This window comes from Lynx rufus, unplaced genomic scaffold, assembly GCF_022079265.1.
Source record: "Lynx rufus isolate CCGP_SWC_20201006 ecotype Redwood Valley unplaced genomic scaffold, mLynRuf1.p SCAF_19, whole genome shotgun sequence".
In the NCBI taxonomy this organism is placed as follows: domain Eukaryota; kingdom Metazoa; phylum Chordata; class Mammalia; order Carnivora; family Felidae; genus Lynx; species Lynx rufus.
In genome coordinates this window covers 20,698,478-20,711,000 of record NW_025814833.1, presented here as the reverse complement: position 1 = coordinate 20,711,000, position 12,523 = coordinate 20,698,478, and positions in this window count along the sequence as shown.

The following is a 12,523-nucleotide window of genomic DNA, read 5'->3' as shown; positions in this document are numbered from 1 at the left end:
TTCTCCCAAAATTCATTATGAATGGTGGCCTTGAGGTGGGACAGTGTAGAGGTCTTTTCGGCTTACAGTGTCTATTCACTAGTGAATGAAGGACACTCGAAGCAGGATATAAACTCTAGGGGAGCCTAGGTGGCTCAGTTGGTTGAGTGTCGGAATTGCAATTTTGGCTCAGGTCATGATCCTAGGGTCATAGGATCGGGCCCTATCTCAGGGTGAGTGTGGAACCTGCTTGGGGTTCTCTCTCTCTCCCTCTGCACCTCTCCCCCAGTACAGCTTGCTCTCTCCCTCTCTCTCAAAAAAGAAAAAAAAGATACAAAGTATACATTATACCATAAACAACATCTTCCTTGTATAAAATACGCAGGTTTTTTTTTTCTTTTTTCTGTAACGTACTTTAGTTTAATGCCATTGGCTTAAATTGAGGTAGTTTATAAAAAGTATTTCTATGAAATTGATATAACTGTTTTATTAATTACCCATGATTTTACTACATTTTAAGTGCTAAATCAAGTGACTCTGGAGCTAAATTGTATAAGAATTCAGTTCTAACATTCATTAGTTATGTGTCATTGATTAAGTTATTTAAGCTCTTCCTGATTCAGTTTTCTCATCTGTAAAATAGAATGTTTCTCATAAAGGTTTTGTAATAATTAAGTGAGTTAATACATGTAAAGAGTCTAGACCAGTGCCAAGCAAATGGTAAATACTACCTAATTTTTTTAGTAGTATCTAATTGATAGCCATTGTCTTCGTTGCTGTTAATATTGTTTTTGTTGTTTTGTATTATTGAACATCCTCTGTATGTGGAAGACATTGTTAACTGTCTTTAGGACAAAGAATAGTATTACATGTCCTGAACAATTGGTCTATATCAGAAGTGAAAGTCAAAATATTTATAACAGGTCTGAAACAGGACCTCAACCAATCAGGGAAGACCAGCTACAAACAGCCTCTATGGCTATACTGGTGGACACTAGTTGAATATTAGCCCTGACTTATAGTCTATGAGCACTGCAAAGTGGAAAACTGTCTTCATTAGAAAGCTCATGAATGTTTGTGCTCAAACATAGCAGAAATCTAGCACTCCAGGGTAGAAATATTCCTTATTTGTTTCTACTTTTAAACCCCTTTTTAAATTATGTGCCTTTGCAAGCTGTTGTAACCATTCCAGGAAAAGGTGTCAGAATGGTTTAGATCTGCTAGGATACTTCAGTTATATCCAAAACGGGTGAAATAGACTTCCAGCAGCCCAAACCTTCATGGACTTAGAGAGGAAAGATGAGATATTTAAGCTGCATATTAAAAACTCGTACTAAATTCTTCAGATCAGATTGCATATATAAAAAAGTAGTGTGTGTGTCTGTGTGTATGTAGTTAAAAAAAAAAACAGAGAAAACAAGGCAGACAAAAATGGATGGAAAAAGAAAAACAGAAACAAAACCAGGAAATCCCTATTTTTGAGATTCTTTTAGAGAAAAGAAATAGGATTTATAGTGAAATTATTTTTCTTACATTTTTATGGGATAAAGTTTTGTACAGTGTAAAATAGAGAAGGAAATGCTACATCTGGCGCTTTAAAAAAAACAGGCTTTTAACCTGGCACTCAAGCACACTTCTTTGCGTATCCCTTTCATGGAACAGGTTATACTAAAGAGCTAGTAATTACAATTGTAAAAAGCAGTCCAGTCTTCTTGCTTTCAGAAAAAAGAAATGCAGAAAACAGAAAGGAGTCCATTCAGTTGTAACCAAATGATTGGCTCAATATTAAGTGAGAATGTTATCTATCTCAAACATAGCTCAATCTCAAAAGAGATAAAAAAAGAGTTCCATTATGGTCATTATACAAACATGAATTAAATACACTAAAGCAATATCCAAAAATGTAGAGCAAATTTTAAAAGAAAGAAGAAACAAAAGGACAAATATTTTAATAGAGTATTATTAATTAAATAGGACTCAATTATAGCTTTCGGTTTGCATATTTCATACAGTGTTTTGAACCATAAGATGTCAAGTCATGGTTTTGGGAAAGAGCTATGAACAAAGGATCAGTCTGAGTTTTTTGTTTTTTGTTTTTTGTTTTTTTTTTCCCCAGTCTGAGTTTTAAAATCAGCTCTGCCACTACCATGGCTGTGAGAGTTTGGATTACTCACTTCCACTCTCCAAATGTCAATCTTTTTATTTGATTTTATTTTCACCATATTTTTAATTTATTTATTTAAATTCACATTAGTTAACATATAGTGTAGTATTCATTTTAGGAATAGAACCCAGTGATTCATCACTTACAACACCCAGTGCTCATCCCAACAAGTGCCTTCCTTAATGCCATTCACCCATTTTCCCCACTTCCTCACCTCCCCTCCAGCAACCCCCAGTTTGTTCTCTGTATTTAAGAGTCTCTTATGATTTGCCTCCCTCTCTGTTTTTATCTTATTTTTCCTTCCCTTCCTCTATGTTCATCTGTTGTGTTTCTTTAATTCCATGTATGAGTGAAATCATATATGTCTTTCTCTGACTGACTTATTTCACTTAGCATACGACAGTCTAGTTCTAACCACATTGTTGCAAATGGCAAGATATCATTCTCTTTGTTTGCCGAATAATATTCCATTGTATACACGTACCACATCTTCACACACACTCTTGTGAGTTAAAAATCACTGACCGTATGGGTTAAAAGAGTGAATTTTATGGCATATGAATTATATCTCAATTTATAAAGTAAGATATAAAACTTTTTTTTACAAAAACCTCTTAGTTTCAGCCATATACAAATGCCATTTTTGTGTATCAAAATTATTGAATCACCAATTTCATACAGTTTATCCTAATATAAGTAGGAAGTCCTTCCCAGTAATATGATAAAAATGGGTATTTTTACAAATAGCACTAATAATTCTAGCTGAAAGATTTATCAATTCTATAATCCTATTGAAGAGAAAAAAGCAAATAGTCTCATTTGCATTGTCCACCTACCTCTCATAAATCCTCCTTTTCTTTGCTAGTGGATCTTTGCTTGGTGGTTCATTACTGATGATAGGAAAACTGACTTCTGATAATACCAAGACCCAGATGGATATAGTCCCCAAACTATCAAATATATAAGATTCTCAGAAATTATGAAGTATTGATCAGCTACTGATAAAAAAAAAATAAGAAACAATCTCTGGGTAGCAATGACCACATGCTCTGATGCAGCCCTGCAGGCAATGGGGAAGCTGGTAGCATTTTTAGAAAACTACAACAAAACTTCTATACATTCAGGAAAGCAGCTGTGCTGGGTAAACATAAATAATCAATATGTTGCTCAAAGAAAGACTAAAAAAGTTTAAATTGCAAGAAATGGGAAAACAAAGGCAAAGGAAAGGAAATATCATAGCTGAGTTAGGGCAGTAGACAGAGTCATTCACTGAAGGTGAATTTAGCTTGTGAATCTTTCCATTTCCATAAAGAAAATTATCTTGAGAAATATTTCATTTGATATCAAAGATATTTTCAAGTAAAGGTAGAAAAGATGCCATTTCAACTTTTTACCATGTCTTTTGAGCAGGTGGTCACATTATATCAGTCATCTTCATTCACTGACAGAGTTCGAAGTATAAACATTTAAGGAAACATTGACAGAGGAGAAGGCACTAGCCTGAGAAGCACTGACAGAAGAGAGGGCATTGTATTTTTAACTAAATATTTAGTAAAAGCTACAGAAGAAAACAAAGACTTGACAAAGAAATTGAGGTGCAAGAAGTTCAAAGAAGGTATACTTTATCTCTCATGGTATTCTCTTATTCTCTGTTAACTTGTAGAAGAGTTTCTTTAGAATGTTCTAATTTGCACTCAGAGTAGAACAAGAGGCATAACTTCCTGAGACCAGTTTATTTACACACTATGTAGTTGCCTAAACTCAAGTATAAGTTGACTTACTGCTATGCTGATTCAGGTGTGTGACTTTTTAAAACGTGCACCTTCTCCCATCATGAAAAGTTATTTGAAAATCCAAAACTTAATATTATAAATGTGAGCTGTACTTCTAAACATAGCGTTGTCATTACTTTCTGTGTGTAATAATGCCACTGGATTGTAAACTTTTTGAAGCAATTGTTTTGTCTTTTAATGTGTTTTCTTTTTTAGCATCTAGTTCAGCAATGGTTAGGTGGTAGTCTCTGCATTGGTACCTGTAGAATCCTCTACTGTTTCTCTTTTTGAAAGCATCCTAAGTTGAAAGAACCCTGGAATGTGAGTTAGGAAGCCTAAGTTCTTGATCTATGCAAACATTAAATTCCTTGAATACACGGTAAGATAATCGGACTAATTGATTTCTAAGAATATGCCCATTTCCTGCTCAAATAAGAACTTATTAATTAATAGTGTCATTTCAATGTATACACTTCTCTCTCTCCTATACTATTCAGGGACTTACAAAGCTTATGGAGATAATTACATAAAAATGAAGGTTTTTGCTTCCCCTCTAGATGATATTAATCATTATCCTGACTGAAAATTTAAATGTGATCTATTTAAAGGGGAAATGTCATATTCATAGTATGTCTTGATTACTAAATGCCTTGAACAAAATCGTTCATTACACGCTTCTTGGGAAAATAGTAAAATAGCTTATTGTGCAACTGAATGCATTCATAGCTGGTTAAATGGCCAGATACCCATAATACTGTTTACTGGAGGAAGGTCTCTAGTGGAATGCTTCAGGACTCTGCATTGAACCAGTTCCACGTTTCTTATTATCAATGATTTTCATGAAAATATTTAAAAACTGCATCCCATAACTTGACATGAAGATAAAAGAATATGTTACTATCTTGAAGTAAACATTTTTCAAACAGCAGAAATTGTAATAATGGGCTTAAATAAACAAAAAGGAAGTTAATGTTAGGCAACTCCTGTGCCTGATTTTTGAATGATCGAATACATAAATTAGATAAAGGGAATATTTAGCTTTCTAGCATTTTGAAATTAAATAAGAGCCAGGTGTATCTGTTTACAACAAACTCAACAGAAATCAAGACTCTGTTGGTAGCCAATCTAGTGAAGGATGGGTGAATGTTCTCTCTAGACAATAGATATGTTTGATTCTGGATCCAGAGAGTCTACCTCTGTTTCAGTGTATAGTCACAATTTAAAGGAATAAGGTTTTTGTGTCCTATTCAGAGGGAAAATAATTGAAGGTATTAAATAAAATTTTGCTCTTAATGTTAGTAGTAGTACAAAGAACAATAATAGTATATCTCATTTGGGGAATATATCTATTTGACGTTATATTTTAAATAAAAATAATTAAATACTTTCCACTTAGTGATGGAATAAAATCTAAGTATAGGGAGCAGTCACTAATGTAATACCATACAATGAATTTACTGTAGGTTGTATATGGAGACATGAAAGCTAGTTGATACTATCACATGACTTCACCATACACAGAGACATCACTCATGCCTGCTTCTCAATAGTCAAGTAAGTCAGGACTATTCTTCCATCGTTTTCTTTGAAATTGCACTTAGAATAAAATCCAAGATCTGCATGGCCACAATCCTCTGTACAAGACCTGCTTACTTTTATCTTACCCTGTGCTATTCTTCCTCTTTTTGCAGCTCTTTAGCTCTAGTGGTTTTCCAACGCATCCATTAGTACAACCAGATTCATCTAATGTACCGAAAACAGATAGAAAATGCCTGTAACATGTACCAGGCATGTGTAGAAAATGCAATGTAAGTAACATTAGTTGTAGCTTTGCCCATGAAAGATTAAGAAATTTTATAAATTCAATATCTAAGTATTATTTATGCAACTATTTGCCATAGTTGTAATCATCATCTTTCTCCATGGCTTCCTCAATGCTAGGACTTCTAAGTAAATAAACCAATTTCAATTTTAAAAAGGTTTTACCAACAACATCTTTTCATTGAAAATACGAAAAATCATGGATAATATATGTCATGTGAAGCAGTGACAAAACAAAATATTAATTTTGGTTCTTTTTTTTTTTTAGTGAGCACAATAGACCAAATTAAAATACCCATTCCATTCTTTAAAATAAAAATGTCCAAAATCTCTCAGTTGGAGGAGGTCTGGATAGGCTAAAAAGGAATTCAGGGAGAAAAGAAATTGAAGATACATTATTGTGGCATGGTTTTGATTAAAGTGAACATTTTCTGAGCTTTGTTGTTAACGAATCTTGCATATGGAAATTACAGTTGCTCTTAATCTGCTTTGAGAGGACTGATGCAAATATTAAAAAGTAATGAACTAACAAGATTGTTTGTTAATGCCACATAAAAGTGCTAATTATACATCATTTCCTGCCTACAGCTAAACCCAAGAGACATCTTCTAAGAAATTGTTAAATAAGCTTCTTCACTAGAAATGTGAATATAGTTGAGTGACATGATGAATTTCCATTTAAGGACCCTGGTGCTATTTCACCCTTAAAAAAAAAGGGAAAACAAATACAAAAAATATAGCATATTAAATGTATTCAAGGAGCAAAGTTATTTTGCTAATGGAAAATGTTTCATTAATATATTTATACCTGATATTCAACATATGCTTTAAAGGGTAGATTTCATGTGGAACTATATTTAAAGAATATTTGGGGGCTCATTATTCAGAAGATTCTTATAAATTTCAGTGTTATTACTTTTAATATTTTAATAATATCAGTCATAGCAGTCATTTTCCAAAATATATTTGAAATGTTAGCCTGGTTTTTGGGTTTTATGGTTATAGTTATATTTCTATATTATTCTCATAATAGTATTCTTTATACAGGTACAAGGGAAATGATTCATGAGATTGTTTTGCCTTCGTGTAAATACCATTAAAGCAACTGTCTTTTGTCAATTTTAGTTTTAATTTACTTTTTAATACGAATTATTTTTCTATGTCTAATGTTAGCTTTTTAGCAGGTAATTTGCAGTTAAATGCCTGCTGGTCTTTGATCATTTGCTGGGCATTTTGAATGGCAATTATTTTTTAATTCTATCAATGGTGAAATTGTGGTTTCTTTAATCTGGGATCATGCTTTTTAACAATTTTCCAGTCCATATCCAACAAGATATGAAGTTATTTGGACCCATTGGTTATGAACTTAAGCCACACTAGTATCTATTACTTCTATAGACAAATTAGAAGAGGGCACCCACTCGGTGTAGACAAATAAGAAAAGTTGCTTCTCCTCAGATATACTCCTTAGCAAGCAGAATACAAACTGAATTTCAATCCCCATTTGTACCATTTTGGCTAGACACCTTTGTGCAGTGTACAAACTGTACAATCATATTCTTGATGTGCCTGCTTTTTATAGTCATTTTAAAGTATGAATATCATAATGGGTTACAGAAAAAAATTTTTAAGTAGGATCCATGCCCAATATGGGGCTTAAACTCATGATCCTGAGATCAAGAGTCACATGCTTCACCGACTGAGCCAACCAAGCACCCCTAGAAAATAATTTATGATTTGTAGTCTACAGTCTGAGTTACATTATATTCAGTTTTACAATGTTTACATTTTCCATGCTTGTCTTAACTTCCAGGTTTTGAGTCGCTCACATTCAATAGGAAATAGTATAGAAGGGGAAGATACTGAGGCAGTTTGAAATTCCTAGCACCTTTGTTCCTGCCTACATCAGAAACATGATTCACCTACATGTCTCTGACATTTTTCTGGCTATATATGCTCTTCCAGGCTACTAGAATTAAAATTAGAATTACAGTAGTTCAATGGGAAATCAAGAAATTTGAATTGATAGGGGTGCCTGGGTGGCTCTGTCGGTTAAGCCTCCAGCTCTTGACTTCGGCTCAGGTCATGATCTCATAGTTCGTGAGTTCAAGCCCCACATCACGCTTTGCGCCGACAGCACAGAGCCTGCTTGGGATTCTCTCTCTCTCCCTCTTTCTCTGCCCCTTCCCCGCTCATGTGCTCTGTTTTTATCTCAAAAATAAATAAATAAACTTTAAAAAAGAAATTTGAAGTTATAAGCATAGGTATATGAAAGGGGGGAGGTGCCTGGCTGGCCCTGTTGGTTGAGCATATGACTCTTGAACCTGGGATCATGAGTTCAAGCCCCACATTGGGTGTAGAGATTACTTTTTTTTTTAAAAAAAGGCAGATATATGAAAAGATTGTTAAACTGAATTTATATCTACTTACACCATGCTACTTCAGCTGGCCTATCTTTTGACCCCTTGCCTACCTAAACCTGTGGTATAGTCCAGATCCTATTTTTTGCTCATCCTCCTGATTCCTCACCTGTCTTATCCAGCCCTAACCCATCGATGCTCAGTGTCTTGTGGAAACAGCCAAATATCAGATTTTGGCTAACATGACTAATACAGGGCCTCATTTCCCCAAGGACAAGAAATAAAATGTTGCAAAGACATAGTGGTCCTGAATTTGTCTCACTTAAACTCCTTGACTTAAACCTATAACTACTCTCATCACACTTGATATTTTTCTCTGTTTCTCTGAGTATCCACTTATTTAAAATTATGGTTACAAATAAAGTAAAATAAAATAATAAAATAAAATAAAATAAAATAAAATAAAATAAAATAAAATACTGGTTACAAATTATCTATGGCATTCTATTTTGTATTATATAATTGTCCCATTGCAATATAGAGTTGAAAGAGACCTTAGAAATCATACACGATGCCCTTTTTTTTACTTTTATATAAGCTCTACACCCAACCTGGGGCTCATAACCATAACCCCAAGATCAATAGTCATATGTTCTACCAACTGAACCAGCCAGGCACCCATATATAATCTTTGTTCTATCACAACTGTTAATTTTAATTACAAAAATAAATTTTTTATTATAAAATTCAAAATGTAGCTATGCAAAAATAAAAAATAGGTCACACTGTCACATACTTTTGAAACTTTTTTTACTTCAAATGCTTATAAAAGTTTTTATTTATTTTTTAATATTTTATTTTATTTTTTAAATTTTAATATTTTATTTTTAAGTAATCTCTACACCCAACTTGGGGCTCAAACTCACAACCCCGAGATCAAGAGTTGCATGCTCTATGGACAGAGCCAGAGAGGTGCCCCTGAAAGTTTTTATGTTTAAAATTATAATTGTTTGTTATTATTCTGATAGTGGTACTGTATTCTATCATTTGAATGTACCACATTTAGTTTACTTCTAATTTTTTGCTGTTATAATGCTAAGATGAGCTTAATTGTAGCTAAAGATTTATCCCACCCATGATTATTTCCTTAGGTCAGACTCCAAGTGGGATTCTTGGATCAAATGACACTATAATTCTAAGGAATCTGTTTAATATTGCAGCATACTCTCAATAAATGTTCTGCCATTTATAGTCCTACAGATAGTATAGGAGAGCACCCATATGCCCAAAGGATCTCCAGAAATGGATATAAATATGTAAAAGAAACTTTGCTAATTTGACAGACAAGAAAAAATATTTCTTGAGGCACCTGGGTGACCTACTAAGTTAAGTATCTGACTTTGGCTCAGGTTATAATGTTGCAGTTTGTGAGTTCGAGCCCTGCATCAGGCTCTCTGCTGTCAGTGCAGAGCCTACTTCAGATCCTCTCTCTCTACCCCTCCCCATCCCTCTCAAAAATAAACATAAAAAAAGAAATCATATTTCTCATTTTAATTTACACTTGTAAAGGATTTTATTTGTTTATTAGCCATTTTTATTTCTTCTTTTGTAAATTACCTGGTAATGTCATTTATCTATGTTTTTATTTATTTTTTTATTTTTATTTTTTTAATTTACATCCAAATTATTTAGCATATAGTGCAACACTGATTTCAGGAGTAGATTCTTTAATGTCCCTTACCCATTTAGCCCATCCCCCAACCCCCAGCCCTTCTTGCAACCCTCTGTTTGTTTTCTATATTTAAGAGTCTCTTGGGGCACCTGAGTGGCTCAGTTGGTTGGGCGGCCAGCTTCAGCTCAGGTAATGATCTCATGGTTCGTGAGTTCAAGCACCGCATCGGGCTATGTGCTGACAGCTCAAAGCCTGGAGCCTGCTTCAGATTTTGTGTGTGTTTCTCTCTCTCTGTCCCTCCCCTGCTCTCTATCTCAAAAAAATGAATAAACGTTAAAAAGATTTTAAAAAAGAGTCTCTTATGTTTTGTCCCCCTCCTTGTTTTTATATTATTTTTGTCTCCCTTGCCTTATGTTCATCTGTTTTGTATTTTAAATTCCTCATATAAGTGAAGTCATATGATATTTGTCTATTTCTGATCGACTAATTTCTCTTAGCGTAATACCCTCTGGTTCCATCCACATAGTTGCAAATGGCACGATTTCATTCTTTTTGATTGCCAAGTAATATTCCATTGTATGTGTACACCACATCTTCTTTATCCATTCATCTGTTGATGGACATTTGGGCTCTTTCCATACTTTGACTATTTGTTGATAGTGCTGCTATAAACATGGGGGTTGCGTGTGCCCCTTCAAAACAGCACACCTATATGCCTTGTCATTTATCTATATTTTATGAGAATGTGCACTTTTTCTACTGGCAAGAATTCATTTGACTGCTCAGGTTAGCAATGTTAGTCATAAACTTGGATAATTTGGGATGCATATAGATTGCAGTTCTTTTGTGGACATGTCTAGCACTGAAGCAATAAAGTTCATATATCTCTGCAAAATTTTTTTTTTTCTTCAGAGATTTTTCTTAAAGGCATATCATTCTGTTAAATTGGGGCTTATCCATGATTTTAGTTATAATCATTATAAGACTCTCTCATAGGTGTTTTTTTTTTAATTTTAGAAAGAGGGAGAGAGTACTCATGAGCAGGGGAGAGAGGCAGAAGGAGAGAGAGAGAATCTTAAAAGAGGCTGTATACTCAGCACAGAGCCCAACGTGGGACTCAATCCCACTACTCTGGGATCACTACCTGAGCTGAAACCAAGAGTCAGACGCACAAGCAACTGAGCCACCCAGATGCCCAGGTGTTTGTTTGTTTGTTTGTTTTTTTAACTATGAAACATTGTTTGTACTTCGCCTTTTTCCTGCAGATGTGACTTATTCTTAATACAGATTTAAAAACCAATGTTCTATAGACAATTAACTTTTTAGTTAGGAAATTAAACACTGTTATCAGTACATTTATTGTACAATATATTGCTAATAACTGTTGAGCACCAATGAATTTTAACACAATGTATAAGGATTTTATACTTAAAGGAGGTATAAATCTGCCACCTAAGAAAAATAATAGATTACCTGTTTTCTGGTGAAGTGTTATTAATAAAGCCAGCAACTCCACCTCAGAAAATGATGATTTAGTAGGAGGAGTGTAAAGACAAAATTAGAAAATGATCACTGTACCTCACTAGGGGAAAAAAGATTGAAGTTTAAATTAAAAAAAAAAAAAGAAAACAAAAATTCAGGCTTTTGTTTATTTCAGAATTTGAAGAGCAAATGTCCTTTTGTGAGCCTAACTCTTTGCATACTTATTTCACTAATAAAGTTAGTCTTGATGATGATGTGTCTGCTTGTCAAAGCCAGTTTGGGGGCTTGATAAAACCTAAAACAGAGTTTCCAGTTTCACATAAGGGAGTACGAGATTGGCTGCTATCTAAGGAAAGATGATATTTATAGGAAGGAATGAAGCTGTGGAGATAGATTCATTTTTAGGAAGGCTGGATAGTGTTTCTCTAATCACCTCATCCCCACCCTCTCAAATGTGTGGCTCTTAAACAAAACCTTTCTGTCATTAAATACTTAATCCATGGCACTTCTTTCATTTCAAACTGCCCCTTTCTACCTTCTCTGGGTTATATTATTCTATATCCAAATTTATTACTTTTCCCACAGTACTTCTAATTTGCAGTTGCTCTCCATTCTAAAGCACTTCATCTCTTTTCAACTGACAGTGGTCCTACCCCTCTCTATTTTTAATCTTCTGTCTTTCTCCATGAGTTTTTTTTCACATGTGCAAACACCATCGTTCAACCCCTGTCCTGTGCTCCTTGTGTTACTTTGCCTCTGAGTCAAAGCTTTTCAAATCAGGGTGTTGGATGAAGTCGGTTACAAATGAATATTTCCCCATCAATTATATGATTAAACAATTAGATGGACAAAATCCTTTATGGTAAGATTGATGGGTTTGGTTTGTGTGCTTTATATTATCTTATTCCACTTGGAGAAAGAGATTTTCAGAGTTGAGAAAAATACAGTTTACCTCCATAAAGTCATACAGGATACTGGTCCATTCTCAAAAAACAATGGAGGAGTCACTTCATAAAAATAAGTACCACAGATAAGTTCTTTGAGAAATCAAGATACGGAGAAAGCCTTTCTAAGTGGTAGTGAAGTCCCCAAAGGTGGGTGAAGAAGCGTATGTATTTAACAGTCTTTAGTAAGAGTACCACCTTCTCAAGTACTTAAGAAAAAGATTGTATGATGAAGCACAATTTCTCTGACTTCTCAAATCTAGAGTTGAGTTGATAAATGCAATACATTCCATTATTATAAGAAAAAAAATAATATTACCACAGAGAAA